The sequence below is a fragment of the Octopus sinensis genome, linkage group LG24, assembly GCF_006345805.1.
Source record: "Octopus sinensis linkage group LG24, ASM634580v1, whole genome shotgun sequence".
NCBI lineage: Eukaryota > Metazoa > Mollusca > Cephalopoda > Octopoda > Octopodidae > Octopus > Octopus sinensis.
This window is the reverse complement of record NC_043020.1, coordinates 24,491,617-24,509,116: the sequence shown is the minus strand read 5'-3', so window position 1 is coordinate 24,509,116 and position 17,500 is coordinate 24,491,617. Positions and strand designations below refer to the sequence as shown.

The 17,500-nt window shown below is 39.9% G+C and overlaps 1 long non-coding RNA gene across 1 annotated transcript; it reads right to left on the bottom strand.

The window, feature by feature from the left end:
• Window positions 1-682: 682 nt before the first annotated feature.
• On the bottom strand, window positions 683-17,380 carry LOC118767785. Its single transcript, XR_005003700.1, has 3 exons — window positions 17,363-17,380; window positions 4,259-4,263; window positions 683-788 (listed from the first exon to the last, which is right to left on the bottom strand). It is a non-coding gene; the product is annotated as an uncharacterized LOC118767785 (long non-coding RNA).
• Between the last annotated feature and the right edge of the window lie 120 nt (window positions 17,381-17,500).

The following is a 17,500-nucleotide window of genomic DNA, read 5'->3' as shown; positions in this document are numbered from 1 at the left end:
TATTTATATATATATATATATATTTATACATACAAACATACACACACATCCAACAGATGTCTTCAGTTTTCGTCTACCAAATCCACTTATAAGACTTTGGTCTGCCCGAGGCTATAGTAGAAGACATTTGCCCAAAGTATGAGGCAGTGGGGCTGAACCAGGAACCATGTGTTTGGAAAGCAAGCGTCTAACCACACAGGTTGATAGTGTTACCTGATATTACAATGTTACAGAGAATTCAGTGAACAGCGTCTTTTCACGAGGGAGATGTCTCGACTTGGAAATATTGAAATATCAGGGGAAATTATCAACCTGTAACATTTCTAGAAATCGGATTGTTTTTGGCTTTCCAAAATATAATCAAAATCTTATATATATATATATAGTGATATAATCCAAACAAAGAAGAACAAACAAGAAAAAACAATAACGCGAGGACGTGGTACAGGTATTGTGTTTATCAGACGCTCAGGAAAGGAAGGAAAGAGGATTTAACATTTCGAAATAGAGGAAAGTCCAAAGGAAGGGAAGACGATGTTTGTGCGCCCCTTTCAATGTTTGCCAGAAGGTTTTCAAATCTAACGGAGGCCTCAAAAGACATTTTAAAATCCACAATGATCAGGACTTAACTGCAGCTCTTGGTGGTCCAGATCGGATATGCAACCTATATGGGTGCTTTTTCAGAACATTGTCTAGTTTAAAAAGCCACATCAGATGCCATTGATGGTGCTAAGGTGTAGGTACAGGAGTTGGTCAAACTCTGCGTAAGGAGTAGACAACCGCCATACCTATACATTTATATATGTGTCTATATGCCAATGCTGCAAGAAAAAATTGCTAATATAATATGTGTGTGTATGTGTGTATACATATGTATGTTTATATGTACGTGCATATATGTGTATGTGTTCATTATATATAGATCTATCATTTACTCGAATTTTTCAATCATCTTTTTCTTCATAACCCACGTATCTATCTATCTATCTATCTATCTATCTATCTATATATCTATCTATCTATCTATCTATCTATCTATCTGTCTGTCTGTCTGTCTGTCTGTCTGTCTGTCTGTCTTTGTTTCCTCTCCCTTATTTAATATTTCCATCACATTCCGACAAACACTATTCCCCCTCTCCTCATTCCTCTCCCCTTCTGTATCTTTTTATATCAAATATTTAATGCTGGTTCCTTACCTCCTTCTCTCTCTCTCTCTCTCGCTCTCTCTACTCCTCCCTCCACCACCCACACACCGACTCGCTTGATGGCTTTAAAACTCCCCACACACCGCCACACAACCTCACACATTGATGCAGAAACGGAAACATGCATACAAACATGCACGTGCGTTAATACAATCACAGACAAATCACACACACACACACACACAAACACACACACACACACTCTCTCTCTCTCTCTCTCTCTCTCTCTCTCTCTTTCTCTCTCTCTCTTTCTCTCTCTCTCTCCCTCTGTATGCACAAGTATAAACAGACAGACCCAGCGACAAACAAATATACATAGGTGCAGGCGTGGTAAGAAGCTTGCTTCTGAACCATTTGATTCTGGGTTCATTCCCACTGCATGGCACCTTGGGCAAGTGTCTTCAGCTATAGCCTTGGTCAACCCAAAGCCCTGTGAGTGAATTTGGTAGACGGAAACTGAAAGAAGCCCGTCATATATAGATATGTGTGTGTGCGTGTGTGTGTGTGTGTGTGTTTGTCTCCCCACTTGACATCGGATGTTGGTGTGTTTTACGTACCCGTAATTTGGCGGTTCGGCAAAGAAGACTGATAAAATAATTATTAGGCTTATTAAAAAAGGTCCTGGGGTCGATTTGTTCGACTAAAGGCGGTGCTTCAGCAAGGCCACAGTCATATAACTGAAACAAGGATAAAGGTATACGTACTTCTATGTTCATGCAATATACACATAGGTACCTAGACATTTTCAGACACACTTCGAGACGACCAATGCCAGTTACGAAGTTCAGACCCCTGCTCACATATACGCATTCTTACATACCTCCCAAACACCTATACAGATAACTATGTGGTAAGAAGCTTGCTCTCCAACCACTTTGTTCCGGGTTCAGTCCTACTGCATGGCACCTTGGGCAAGTGTCTTCTACAATATCCTCAAACCGACCAAATCCTCGTAATTGAATTTGGTAGACGGAAACTGAAAGAAACCTTTCGTATGTGTGTGTGTGTTTGTTCTCATTGACAATCGCTGTTAGTCTATTTACGCCCCCCTAACTGAGCAGTTTAGCAAAAGATACCGTTGGAATATGTAGCATGCTTCGTTAAAAAGAAGTACTTGAGTTGATTCATTGAACTAAAACTGCTGTTGGTATGTTTGCGTTCCTGTAAGTTAGCAGTTCGGCAAAAGCGATATACTCTTATATAACTAATCAAACACATACATGATCATTCGTATTCTTGCATGCCAGTCGATTAGATGGGCCCCAGTACGCAACAGGTACTTAATTTATCGACCTGGAAAGGACGAAAGGCAACGTCCACCTCGGCGGCATTTGAACTCAAAACACAACATATATAGTCAACCAGTCACACACCAACCTTCAGTTACAGGAGACGACAAAGGTGTCTTTACATGGTCAGTCAGCATAATATGCTAGAAATAACAGTCACATCGTACTCATCCCATCCCTTAAAAGCTGGAGGGACGTGCTAGACAATGTAGTTCTTGATTGACTAAGCTCAATAAAATATGGGATATCGATGAATGGAATGTCTTTGATCATAAGACACCGATCAACATCGAACGAGCTTTAAACAACAGCAACAACGATCAACAGACACACGCAAGTACTAAGACACACATATAGAGACACACATATATAGAGACACACATATATAGAGACACACACTCACATACAATGTCTATGCATACACACACATAACGATACATATGCCTACCTACCTACCTACCTACATACATACATAGATGTATATATGTAGAAACATATATACATATATGCATACTTATACATATATCTATATACATACATATACATATATATATATTAATACATATATATATATACTTACATATACATATATATATTTATACATACATATTATATATTTATACATATATATATATATATACATATACATATATATATTTATACATATATATATATATATATATATATATATTTATACATATATCTATATACATACATATACATATATATATTTATGTATATATATATATATATATATACATATACATATATATATTTATACATATATTTATATACACACATACACACACAGACACACACATATATATATATGTACATGTGCACTCGTATCCATTCACATAACCATGCACGCGCAGCCACATAGGCAGTGTGGCATCTCAGGTATTTCACCATAAAACTGTATCCTCTTCCCTTTCCGCCTTACCCTCCCACTACAGTCATTCACATGGAACTCTCCTCTCCCTCTTTCACCAATCCGTCTCTTCCCACCACCACCACCATTGTTATTGTTGTTGTTGTTGATCACGCTAACAGATGGCAAATCGGTGCAACTTCTGGAATGTTGCTGTTTCATCTCTTCATCATCTCTTGTGCGTCTCCGCCACCACCGCGCCACCACTGCACCACCACCACCACCACCACCACCACCACCATCACCACCATTACTACCATTTCCAGTACCTCAAAAACAAGCTTAACACCGCCACCACCAACACCTCAACCACCGCCGTCGCCGCCCTTACCATTTCCTATACCACCGAGACAAAGACAACGCAACACAAACACACCACCACCGCCACCGCCACCATCACTGCAACCATTTACAGTGTTACCAACACAATCATAGCACCCACCATTTCCACAATCATTACGCCAGCAACCCCATCATGACCACCACCACAACCAACACCACCATCTCTTTGTGTCCACATCTTCATTCATATTCTCTTTCACTACTACTACTACTACTACTACTACTACTACTACTACTACTACTTTCTCTCGTGTTATTTGCTTCCCTGTTTCTTTGTCCCCTTTTCTATTCTTTCTTTTCATCCTTCTTCATCATCTCCGTCCTCTTCATCCGTTTATGATCCTTTGTATACGTGGTTGGTCCAAGAGCAGAAATTAATGACACTCTCGTCTCCAGACACCGGGTTTAAGTCACACTTTATTTGCCCTCCCTCTCTAGCTCCATCCCACCCTTTCTTTCTACCTGTTCGGCATGCGTGAATTTTTGGTGACATCATCTTCACGGTCGTTGCAGGTACTTCAGTGCCAAGCACATGGCAACAAAACGGTGATCCAGCGCAAGAAGGCCTTCATATTAAATCCGTAAAAGATTATTTCAGCATCAAACAAACCTGGAGAGATGAATGAGGGGAGCACCTTCCCAATGGCGGGGCTCACTGAAGCAGCAACCAGTTTTATTGCACAACCCATTGGTTCCAAACTATATTTTGGAGGTGGAATCTTTAAGCGATTTTTCGAAAATTACCGAAGATAGCTGTAGATTAAGGATAAACCCATTGTTCCTCATTTATAAATCTCATGGGAGATATTCATCAACAGTACTTTGGAGTAAAGATTATTTTCCAATAAGTCAGGATTGCCATGTTCTGTTGGCAAATATCTTTACCACTGTTCCTCGTTATCGAAATTTTAATAAAACATTCAATGAAGCAAAACATATTAATTCAGAACAGAAAAGTTGTAGGGACATTGCGAAATGGTTTGGGTGTTGGATTTACGATCTCAAGGTCCTGATTTTGACTCCCAAATCGGCAGTGCGCAGTGTTCTTGATCAAAATACTTCATTTCATGTTGCTCCATTCCACTTAGCTGTATATGGATAACCTTGCGCCAGACTGGCGTTTCGTTCAGGGCGGGTGCAATGTTGGCATATCCGCCTAGCCAACAGAGGGGTATTATTCGAAATGCTATAATGTGAGGAAGTACATTGTGACCAGCAGTGTATAAGAACAGCTGATACTCTGCCAATACAGTTATGTGTGTGTGTATTTATATTACTTATATGTGTACATGCGCGCACGCGCATATATTAAAGAAATAGATATATATTATTGTGCATTCTGTTAATAATGTGTAGGCCCGGAACCCTCATTTCAAACACCGGGTCTGCCCACCACAGGATTTAATTTGATGAAAAAGAAAAAGGAAGGTGTTTTGTTTATGACATGTTTAACCTCAATTTATATTTTCTCAAAATCTGCATTAAAAAAGTGAACTTCCGCTGAAACTGGAAGGCGTTTGTCTTGCTCTGCATGCTTGCGACAGACATGCGGCAAAGTGGCAGAAACGTTAGCACGCCGGGCTTAGCGGTATTTCGTCTGTCTTTACGTTCTAAGTTCAAATTCCGCCGAGGTCGACTTTGCCTTTCATCTTTTCGGGTTCGATAAATTAAGTACCAGTTGCGTACTGGGGTCGATCTAATCGACTGGCCCCTTCCGCAAGAATTTCGGGCCTTGTGCCTAGAGTAGTTCTAACATTAACCCTTTCGGTTCTTTCTTTTACGGTGCTTCGTGCTGTTAAAACACAAACCAATAACATTTATGCCAGATTTTCAAAAATAATTACTAATCCCCTTCAAATAAACTTCGATCAACTAAACCCCTTCAACGTTGTGCCTTTGCATGGCTGCTGTCCAATGACTGGAATCAGTAAAAGCGTCACAGAGCATGTCCATACGCCGTTTTATTCTTTCATTCTTTTACTTGTTTCAGTCATTTGAGTGCGACCATGCTGGAGTACCACCTAGAAGGGTTTTAGTCTAACGAATCGACCCCAGGACTTAATATATTAAAGCCTACTGCATATTCTATCGGTCTCGTTTGTCGAACCGCTAGGTTACGGGAACGTAAACACACCGACATTTGTTGTCAAGTGGGAATGGGGGACAAACACATATATAAAGAGACACACAAAACTTTTTTTTTCTGTTTCTTGCTTGATCTTCAAAAGTTACCGTATTCCAAGATTTATAGAAACAGTACCAAGCTGGAATTCGAAATAGGAACCTTTTATCTTTATCTAAAACAAGAGTAATAATGCTCTTATCTACAGGACCACTGCTGCTTATATCGGATCAAATGTATGCGTAGAATGCTTAGGTGGGGTGTACATATCGAGGGATATAATCCCTGATCATGAAAGGAAACAAGACGTCTTTAAGGGTGTCATTGGATTAGTAAATCTCGAAAAGATGAGATTGTTTGGTCACATAATAATGTGAGTCCAGGAATATTATGGAGTGAGTCCAGGAATATTATGGAGTGAGTCCAGGAATATCAGGAGAATGACGACAGTGACATTTAAATTAAAAATGAAATTAATTAAAAACAGAACGTTGGTGATGCAGAAGAGAGGGAATCTCATATCTTTGTATAAGGGAGACAATTATGGATGGGTTTCAGTTTTATTTGTTCTCGTTAGCGAGGAATAGTTTTAGTCTTTATCAGTACAGTCACACAAATGATTTCGTACATTCAGACATAAAAAGACCACACACACACACACACACACACACACAAATACAATCTCAGACACACACATATGTACATGATATCTTTAACTGTATATAAAATGTAAATGTGTTATGCATATCTGTATTTAAAAGTGTGTGTGATTATTTATATACTTATTCTATCAGTCTCTTTTGTTGAACCACTAAGTTACGGGAACGTAAATACACCAACACCGGTTGTCAAGCGGTGGTGGGGGATAAACACAAAGACTCATATCCCTACACACACCACACACACACATACACGACGGGCTTCTTTCAGTTTCCGTTTGCCAAATCCACTCACAAGGCATTGACCGGCTCGAGGGTGTAGTAGCCCAAGGTGCCACGCTATGGGACTGAACTTGGAACCATGTGGTTGGGAAGCAAGCATTTTAGCAAAAAGCCACGCCTAAGCCTTTTATGCGTGTGTCTGTGTGTATATATATATGTGTGTGTGTGTGTGAGTGAGTGTGTGTAGGCAGATATTTATTTATAATTTATATATGTATAAACATATCTGTGTCACCCAATACACACACACATATGTACAGTTTAGTTGGTCATCATTGGAATGTCTTTGAATATAGATATGCTTCATGAACGCTGCCCTGGAGCTACACAACGCTATACCAACAACAGCAACAGCACTCATATTTAAATTACCACAATCACCTCCACCCACCTCACTTTTAACTCCCTCCCCTGCCAACCAGTTGTCGACATGTTTTCCATCTGAGGTCACCATTTAGACAATTCACAGTAAATTTACACTCGGATATTAATGGCGTTGGTGCACATTACAGCAAACACCACACGTTTCTGCCTCTTCTTTTCCTTCCTCCCTCTCTCTCTCTCTCTCTCCTTTTCTCTCTCTCTCTAACGTCTTATTTCACTCTCCTCATGTGTTATTTCCTATTATTTTGTTCTTACATTTTTCACTCTCTCTCTCTCTCTCTCTGCTCTGCTCTGCTCTTTCTTTACCAATATAACTATCGCTCTCTGTTTGGATGTCTCTTTCTGATTATGTTATTCTTGTTTACTATGGATATCTTCTCTTCTCTCTATTATAATCTATCTATCTGTTTATTTATCTAACCAGACCTGTGTCTGTCTATGTCTTTATTCAACTTTATCTTCCTCTCTATCTATCTATCTATCTATCTATCTATCTATCTATCTATCTATCTATCTATCTATCTATCTATCTATCTATCTATCTATCTATCTATCTATCTGTCTATCTATCTATCTATCTATCTATCTATCTATCTATCTATCTGCTATCGCTCTCTTTCTCTCCCTCTCTCATATATACATTCATATATATATAATATATATATATATATATATATATATATATACATACACACATGCGCATACACTCATACATACACACACAAACACGCACGCGCGTGCGCGCCTCTTTCTTTGTACCCAAACCCTTCAGCCCCAGACCATGTTCCTGCTATCTAGCAGGTGCTGGAATCGGTAGAGATTATATGGAGATTATTCCGAGGAGACGGTTTGGTGGTAGGAAAGGAGATATATCTGTGTGTGTGTGTGTGTGTGTGTGTGAAATAACAACGGTTTTGCGTACGGACCTTGTCACATTAGTAAGTTGTTTATAATAATATCACCACCACCACCACCACCATGATATTCCACCTTCAGTCACTGCCACTACTATTATGCATATTAACACGATCAACACTCCTCCTCCTCCTCCTACTACTACTACTACTACTACTACTACTACTACTACTACTACTACTCCTACTACTACTACTACTACTGCCATTTCCACCGCCGCCGCCACCTCTGCTACCACTATTACCATCGTCTTCATCCTGATCTTTTCCTGGGCTTAAACAACACAATGTGTCTCCGAGTCAAATATAGGATTGCTTGACCTGTTCGACACCAGAGCCAAATGCTTCTGCAAATCAGATAGCACTGCGTCTTCATTTCGAAGGAAAAGTACATTGGACAATGGAGTCCAAGATACACTGGGTTGGGGGAAAGAAAAACACATCCTTAAGAATATAGACGTGCTGGATGGAATGGCTTGGATCATGTTCTGGGTAGAGTTTGATTTCAGGATAATCGCTATCGAAAAAAAAAGGCGGAGTGGGGTAGGGTAGGGTGTGGTGGAGGCTGATAAATTGCCATATTTTATATAAAATTGATATTGTCAATCATCAAGTTTAAAGAAAGAGGAAATTACATTGATGCAAATCTGTCTCTTCATTAAAAGAAAGCGTACGGGGTGGGGAGCGGGTGATTTCACCTGTTTGTGGATTTGTAATTAGACAAACTGGCAAGACATGCAAAGAAAGGCGGCTCTGATCTCTTCACCGATTCCAGAGACAGGATCGGGAAATGAGTCTGAAATAAACTAGCCTTAGTATAAGTGGTAGTGTTCCAGCTTGGCCGCAACCTGTGACTGAAATCGAAAAACAGAACGTAATAGGAGTAGAGTCGCAGATGTGGCCGTGTGGTAAGAAGCTTGCTTCCCAACCACATGGTTCTGGGTTCAGTCCCACAGATTGGCTTCTTGGGAAAATATCTTCTACTTCAGCTTCGGGCTGAACAAAGCATTTTCAGTGGATTTCTAAGACGGAAACTAAAAGAGCCCGTCGAATACATGCATACATATGAGCATGTGTGCTTGTGGGTGCGTGCGTGTATGTGTGCGTGTGTTTGTCCCCCACTACATCTTGACAACCGGAGCTGGTTTGTTTGCGTCTCTGTAAGCTAGCGGTTCAGCAAAATGTAATAAGGCCAATAGTATAAATACCTGGTTTAAATATATTTGTGTTAGAGTCAATTTGTTTGAGTAAGACACTTTGAGGCCGTGCTCCAGCCTGGCCGCAGCTTAGCACCTTACATAAAAGAAACAAATTACGATATACAGGTAGATAAATGCACACACACACACACACGCACACACATCTACACAGAATTTATCGTATTGAATGGTTAATGTTTGCCAATTTGATTACACCTGACCTAGGGTCTCCCTCAACGGCTTGTTCATTGGTGTTGTTGTTGGTGGCGATGTTTTGGTCAGTGTGCAAGACAGAGTACAGCTTCACAGATGCCTGACATCCACTGAACGTTCGGTTGCTTTATTAAAAGATGACGGCTTTGATCTCTGCTGCCTCTTCTTCTCCTTCTTCTTCTCTTTCTCTTTCTTTTTCCTTTTTTCTGGAGGCGGCAGATCAAGTGGCCACATGTTCTCTTTGCAGAAGCCAGATTGATCCACACTCGATATATATATATATATATATATATATATATATATGTATATACACACACATATACAGGAAGGAAGTAGTGTGCTCATAATTCTTATATTGTGTGTGGTCCAGTATATGTATATATGGGTTTGCGCGTGTAAATATATGTATATATGTATGTGTGTGCGTATGTGTTTGTTTGTGTGTATATATATATATGTGTGTGTGTGTGTGTTTCCTTTGCACCCTGGTCCGTTCGGGAGGGATTATTGTCCATGTTGTTGATCTTGCTATTTAACTTGGGACGACTAAATAGGAAGAACAGCAATAACAACAACAAAATCATTGCTTCTGCCGCCTCCGCCACCCCCACCACCCAAATTACTACTCCTCTTACAACACATGCTTTGCCTTCATTATGATTTCGCTCACAAAAAATCAAAACAGAAGAGGAAGGAAGGAAGGAAGGAATAAAGGAAGACAGAAAGGAAGGAAGAAAGGAAGAAAGTAAGGAAGAAAGAAAGGAAAGAAGCAAGAAAGAAAGGAAAGAAGCAAGAAAGGAAGGAAGGATGAAAAGAAAGAAAGAAAGAACGCACGCACATGCACCGAAAGATACTTTGGTAAGAGTGAGTGAGTATGTGGTCAGGGGAAAGTCAGGCAGATGGTCTCTTGCGTAAAGATGCGTTTCGGTCAAAAATTGGCCCAGGCCATGTCTAACTTAATAGGACCACCTGATAAGATCTGTTATGTCATTTTAAAGTTTTGTGGTATCAGGTGCCATTCAGGTATGGAGTTGTTGTTGATTCAAATATATCCAGGTGTAGGTGGCTTATTTGGTATCCATTGAAGAAATTTGCCCAGTTTTCGTTTGAAGGTGATGGGGTCTTTTTAATTAGATTTTATTGGGGGGGGGGGTAATGTTTTAAAAGAGGAAAATACTTTGTGTTGCAGTGAATTTAGGTTTTGTGACCCAGAAATGTGTCGAGGACGTATGACACGTGATCCCCAGCCTTGGAGAAATTCTGAATCTGGTGTTAAGGTTGTTTCAACAATGTTGATGCTTTATTTCCACAATTTCCAGAGTAAAACGTGGCAAGATTTGAACCCAGATATAAAGAACCGGAGCAAATTCTACAAGGTACTTTAATCACAAGGCTTGAAATTTAGACGGGGAAGGCGTTTGGAGAATCAAACCGACCCCAGCATTTGATTGCTGTATTACATTTTATCGACCCGGGAATAATACTAATTCTAACAACAATTTTGAGAAGGTGAAACTCAATTACCGACCCTAGCACTTCACTGTATTTTATCGACCCCGAAAGGATGAAAGGCAAAATTAACCACGACTCTATTTGAGCTCAGAACGTAAATAATTGGGAGGAAATGCGCTAAACATTTCGTGCGAGGTGCTAACGAGTCTACGTGCTCACCAAGGCCTCGACGAGATTTGAAATTAGTACGCAAAACACCGACAAATTCGATCCCTGATTCCGAGTGACCATCTCTATTCCTGTCCAGGACTACATCATATAATCTGAAGTTCTTGTTAAATTCTTTCCGGCTGTGTGGTAAGTAGCTTGCTTACAAACCACATGGTTACAGGTTCATTCCCATTGCGTGGCACCTTGGGCAATTGTCTTCTACTATAGCCTCGGGCCGACCAAAGCCTTGTGAGTCGATTTGGTAAACGGAAACTGAAAGAAGCTTGTCGTATATATGTGTATAAGTGTGTGTGTGTGTGTGTGTGTGCGTGTGTGTGTGTGTGTTTTTGCTGGTGTGTTTACGTCCCCGTAACTTAGCAGTTCGGCAAGAGACCGATAGAATAAGTACTAGGCTTACAAGGAATAAGTCCTGGGGTCGATTTGCTCGACCACAGTCGAATGGCCACAGTCAAATGACTGAAACAAGTCAAAGAGTAACCTCTACAATTTTCTGGAATAGTCACCGGAATATTCTCAGATTTTCTACGCCGGTGATCACAACCCCGTTAACTTCCTCAGCATTTAAAACTGTCAAACTACATTTGAAAAAAGTAATCTGGTGAAACATTTAAATAATTCAAGTGGTTGAAGGAAATTTAACAAGGTCCTCCTTTGTGGTATTTTCCCTTTGTTAATGACTGTGAATAGGAAAATAGCAGAACTGCTGCCGCGCCGGAACAAAATGCCTGACGGCGAGCTGGCAGAAACGGTAGCACGCCGGGCGAAATGCGTAGCCGTATTTCGTCTGCCGTTACGTTCTGAGTTCAAATTCCGCCGAGGTCGACTTTGCCTTTCATCCTTTCGAGGTCGATAAATTTAGTACCAGTTACACACTAGGGTCGATATAATTGACTTAATCCGTTTGTCTGTCGTTGTTTGTCCTCTCTGTGTTTGGCCCATTGTGGGTAGTAAAGAAATAGGTATTTCGTCCGTCTTTACATTCTGAGTTCAAATGCCGTCGCGGTCGACTTTACCTTTTTACTCTCGGAGCCGAAAAGATAAGTACCAGTTAAGCACTGGGGTCGAGGTGATCGACTTACACATCCTCTCTCGAAACTGCTGGCTTTGTGCCAAAGTTTGAAACCAAAAGCAATAGATTAGGATGTAATTTGCAGAGTTGGCTGCTATTTCTAGCATGTTGTTTTTTTTACTGCGTACAGACTCCCACCTCGTTATACCGCTCGCCTTCACCGGCGTCCATTTTTGTTGGCCCTTTAAAATATTTCTGTTATTTCCAAGATTTTCTGTTTCGTTTATTTATTTAGGGACCATTGGAGATATTTTTGCGTTTTCTTTTTTCTCTCTTTTTTTTTTTAGTAGAGAAAGTCTTTCAAGTATTTTTATTATCCAAAATCTGGGGTGACGGTTCAATTCCAACGCAGTACAACCACCACCGCTACCTCTATCAATGTATCGTGCGTGAGTGTATATGTGTGTGTACATGTTTTGTCGTTGTTTTTGTTATGGGTTTTATTTCGTGTTGTTGTTTTTCTCGTTGTTATTGTTGCTAGTGTTGTTTATTTCTTTTAGTTGGGGCGAAGACAAAGGCGGGGTTGGTTAAGTAGCGACCTGTCAGCTTTTCCCGAGCGTACGTGCGTCTGTGTATGAGCGTGTGTATATATTGGTCGTGCGCAAATGAGTCCGTGTACGTGGCTGTGTTCATGGGTGTGCGTATGTGCACGTGGATGGTGCCTATTATGTGTTTATATATATATGTGTGTGTGTTGTTATGATTGTGTTACTTGGGGTTTCGTATTGTTGTTGTTGTCCTTAAGTAGCAACATGTCATCGGCGTTCGGAATGACTGGCGAATGAAAACAATGTTTGTGTTTTGTTTTGCTGTTGTTGTTTAGCCTCGGGTCAGCGTTTATCGAGCAGAACGCATTCCAGCTGTGGCCATCCTCTTATAATTCATACGTGTCGAAGGGAATACTCGAGGACCACACACGGTCCAATGCTTCTTTGAGAACATAGGATGCAATTCGAAGAGGAATTTAGTAGCTATTTCTAACAGGTCAAACAACCACATAGGGCCACTATTCGAACAAACTTTTGACTGTGGTGTGAATCCAAACGCGACCATCCTATATTATATTTTCAAACAAGTGTGACTCTGTGGTATGACGTTTGCTGCTCAACTACACGGTTCTACATTCAGTCCCATATATATATATATATATATATATTATATATATGTATATATATATATATATATATATATATATATATTATATATATATATATATATATATATATATATATACATACATACACACACACATATATATACACACACACAGAGGGAGAGAGAGACGGATAGAGGGAGAGTGCGTGCGTGTCTATTTTTCCCCTACCACCGCTTGACAACTGGTGCTGGTGTTTGGTTGTGTCCCCCATGACTTAGCAGTTTGACAAAAAAAAGACGATGCAATAAATACGAAGCTTAAGAGAAACAATTACTAAAACCCTTTCAGTCTGTGCGCCAGCATGGCCGCAGTGGTCTGATGACTGAAACAAATCATAATCTAAATTATCAAAGATGTCCTTCCACTTTATTTTTTTTTTTTTAATATTGCAGGATGTGTGATTTAGGTGAAATCTGGCTTCTATTTCTAGCAAGTCGAGTGACCACATTGAGGGCTGTCAGCTGTCGTAGTGTGGAGATTGTGTTGATGTCAGTGATGAGAATGGGTTGTAAGGGCTAGCGTTAGGCTATGGCCCTTGAAGTGGAGTTCGGGAAGAATGGGCAAAACTCACCTCCTGAAAAATAGGGTTAACACCGTCTTCATGCATTTCAGCTTCCTACCATTGGTTGTTACAGTCAGTCTTCAGGTTACCACTGGTTAGGCAGATATATAAAGACGTTCCACCCTTTATTTTAGCGCTATATTGTCCTATGTGTTCTTTATACTTTGAATATGTTAAGTTGTTAATTCTGAGAGATTTAACTGCTATTTCATGCAGGTTGAGTGAATGCTTACATATTCTCTGACTGCTATGATGGCATTTCCACACCTAAGATGTCGCCGATGTCTAGATATCCTTCCTGTAATTGATACTGACATAGTGGGAAGATATCGCCATCATAAATACAATTGCTATATCCCTATTGATACCATTGATATCTCTATTTTAATGGACTTTACTATACGTAAATTATACAAGGGCAACTAACATGGCTGTACCCTGGTAGCACCCTTATAATGAACTTTGGGATATCTGCATACACCAACTCTAAATGATACTGCTATATCTCTATATCTTCACTATAAAGGACATTACTACAGTTGGATATCTCCAGTGAAAAACAGCCTGCTATAACTAAGATATCACCATTAATATTGGCGTTACAATGTCTGGATATCACCATTATAAATAATATTAATATGCATAGATATTACCTATAAATATTGACACGGCCATAACTAGGATATCACTATTATGAGCAATATTACTCTACCTGGATATAACCAATGCAATTGATGTTGTTATTAACTAGGTTATATTTATATTCTTATTTGCTTCAGCCATTAGACCGCGGCCATGCTGGGGCATCGCCTTGAAGAATTTTTAGTCGAATAACTCAACCCCCACTACTTACTTTTTGTTAAGCCTCATACTTATGCTACCAATAGCTATTGGCCATTTATTGCAGAACCTCTAAATAACGGCGACGCAATCACACCAACACCGGTTGACAACCGGTGGTGTGGGACAAACGTAGACACGAAGACACACACACAGAGGTATAGGCATTTATACGACGAACTTCTTTCAATTTCCATCTACGAAATCTACTCACAAGCTATAGCCTCGATCCGAGGCTATAGCTGAAGCCACTTGCCCAAGGTGTCACAGTGTGACTGAACCCAGAACCAAGTGGTTGGGAAGCAAACCTTTTTACCACACGCCCACGCCTGCGCCTATAGCTATTTTCACTAATATGTTTATACCTTGGTATCTTAATTACAATTAACTTTCCTAAACCTTGATGACCTCATTACAAATAAGGTTAACCAAGGTCCACATGACACTTGGGCTCCACATAAGATTTTGTGGTAAAAACTTATGTGCAATAAATCGCTTATTCTACTACAACGCACGAAATACGCTTTCTTTTATACAATTCCTGATAATACTTAATTATAAAACTACAATAGGATTTTTTAAAACATCAAATGACCATTGGGGTCCATCGGAGTAAAAAAGGAACCAAAGAGCTCCGTTGGTAAAGAATCATTGAGAAGCACTTCAAGAGATGACGGTTATCATAAATGATGTTCCTGTCTGGTTATCAGTACCATTGCTGTTAAATGGATATTGAAGAGAGAGAAAAAAGAAATAAATAAACAATTCCTTACATTAACTCTAAAAGACATTCTGTGGGAGATGTCTAATCGATTCCATTGACGTCATAACTTCACTGGTGTTCACTTTATCGATCACAAAATTCTAACAACATTAAATGCCGTCGGGGATTCCATTCCGCCGTTTCTACCATTTTCGCGGTTTTCTCTCTCATCATTTGAGAAGCGAGAATTGTTAAGAGCTCAGAACCTGAGCCGAAGCTGCAGGATACCAATAATGGATGAAGCATTAGGGTCAATTCTTAAACAACAAAACAATAAATGTTCCTTCTACCCATAAAACTTCAAATAAAACAAGGTATCAACATTATACGAAAATCTGTGGCGCTTTGGAAGTGGAAACGTTCGAAGAAAAATTCTTTGCGTTTGAAAAGTTCAGATCTTATAAAAGAACCATGTTTTCATTTTCTTGTTGCTAAGGTAAGAATCGGTAGAGCATCAGCAATATGGAACGCAGGAGTTAGAGCAGTGTCTTCAGGTTCTGGTTTCAATTCCTGCTAACTTTGATTCTGTCTTTAGTTCTTCTGAGTTGAATTCTTTTAATAATAATCATAATAATAATAATAATAATGATGATGATGATGATGATGATAGTAGTAGTAGTAGTAATCGTTTCTACAATGGGCACAAGGCCTGAAAGTTGGGGACGGGGCCAGTCGATTAGATCGATCCCAGTGTTTCACTGGTATTTCTTTTATCGACTCCGAAAGAATGAACGGCGAAGTCGACTTCAGCAGAAATTGAACTCAGAACGTAAAGATGGACGAAATGCTCTTAAGCATTCCATCCGGTGTGCTAACGATTCTGCCAGCGCGCCGCCTTAATAATAATAATAATAATAATAATAATAATAATAATAATAATAATAATAATAATAATAATAGACGGGTAGTCATGATGGGTATACTGGGCTTCGTATATTTTACCCCAGTGTCACTTTGATGGCATGCACTGCTCTCTCACTCAATAATAATAATAATAATAATAATCCTTTCTACTAGATGCATAAGGCCTGAAATTTGGCAGAGTTGTTGTTGTTGTGGTGGTGGTGTTGGGGTGCTGGTTGATTACATCATCGCCGGTGTTCGACTGGTTCTTATTTTAGGGATTGCGAACGGATGAGAAATCCCCGGTTAAACACCGGAGTCGATTCGAACGTTTTATCATTTCTCTTAAGGGCGTGTCTACGTTTACCCACGCACGAGCGCATGCACGCACGTGTGTATGTGTGTGTGTACGGTGGGCTTGTTTCATTTCAATTTCCTTCTACTAAAACTTCACGCACGAAGCTTTGGTGCGCCCGAGGCTATAGTAGAAAACACTTACTGAAGGTGCCACACAGTGGGACTGAACCCGGAACCATTTGAGTGAGAAGCAAACTTCTTACCGCACAGCCACGCCTGTGCATATATATGTTTTCAAATACATCATAGAATGAGATTTGAGTGAGATTTAGCTGCTATTTCTAGTAAGTTGAGTAAGCAGGTTTGAGGCTCTTTCTATTTATTTTCCGCATTGCGTGTGTGGGAAGGAGAGAAGGGTATGTGTATGTCGTTGTATGTGTATATTTCTGCTTCTGTGTGTGTGTGTGTGTATGTGTGTGTGTGTGTGTGTGTGTGTATAATGTTCTTCTGTGTGGGTGTGTCTTTCTTATGATATCGGAGCAGAAGTTAACGATTTCGTATTTTAGAGACCATCACCATCAATATCAGCAAAAGCATCATCATTAACACCATCATCACCACCAACATATGGATCATCATCTTCATCATCATCACTATTATCGCCCACATCACCAACCACCACCACCACCGCTACCACCACCACCGCCGCCGCCATCTTATGTTTATTTGTCTATTCCAAAGCCACTT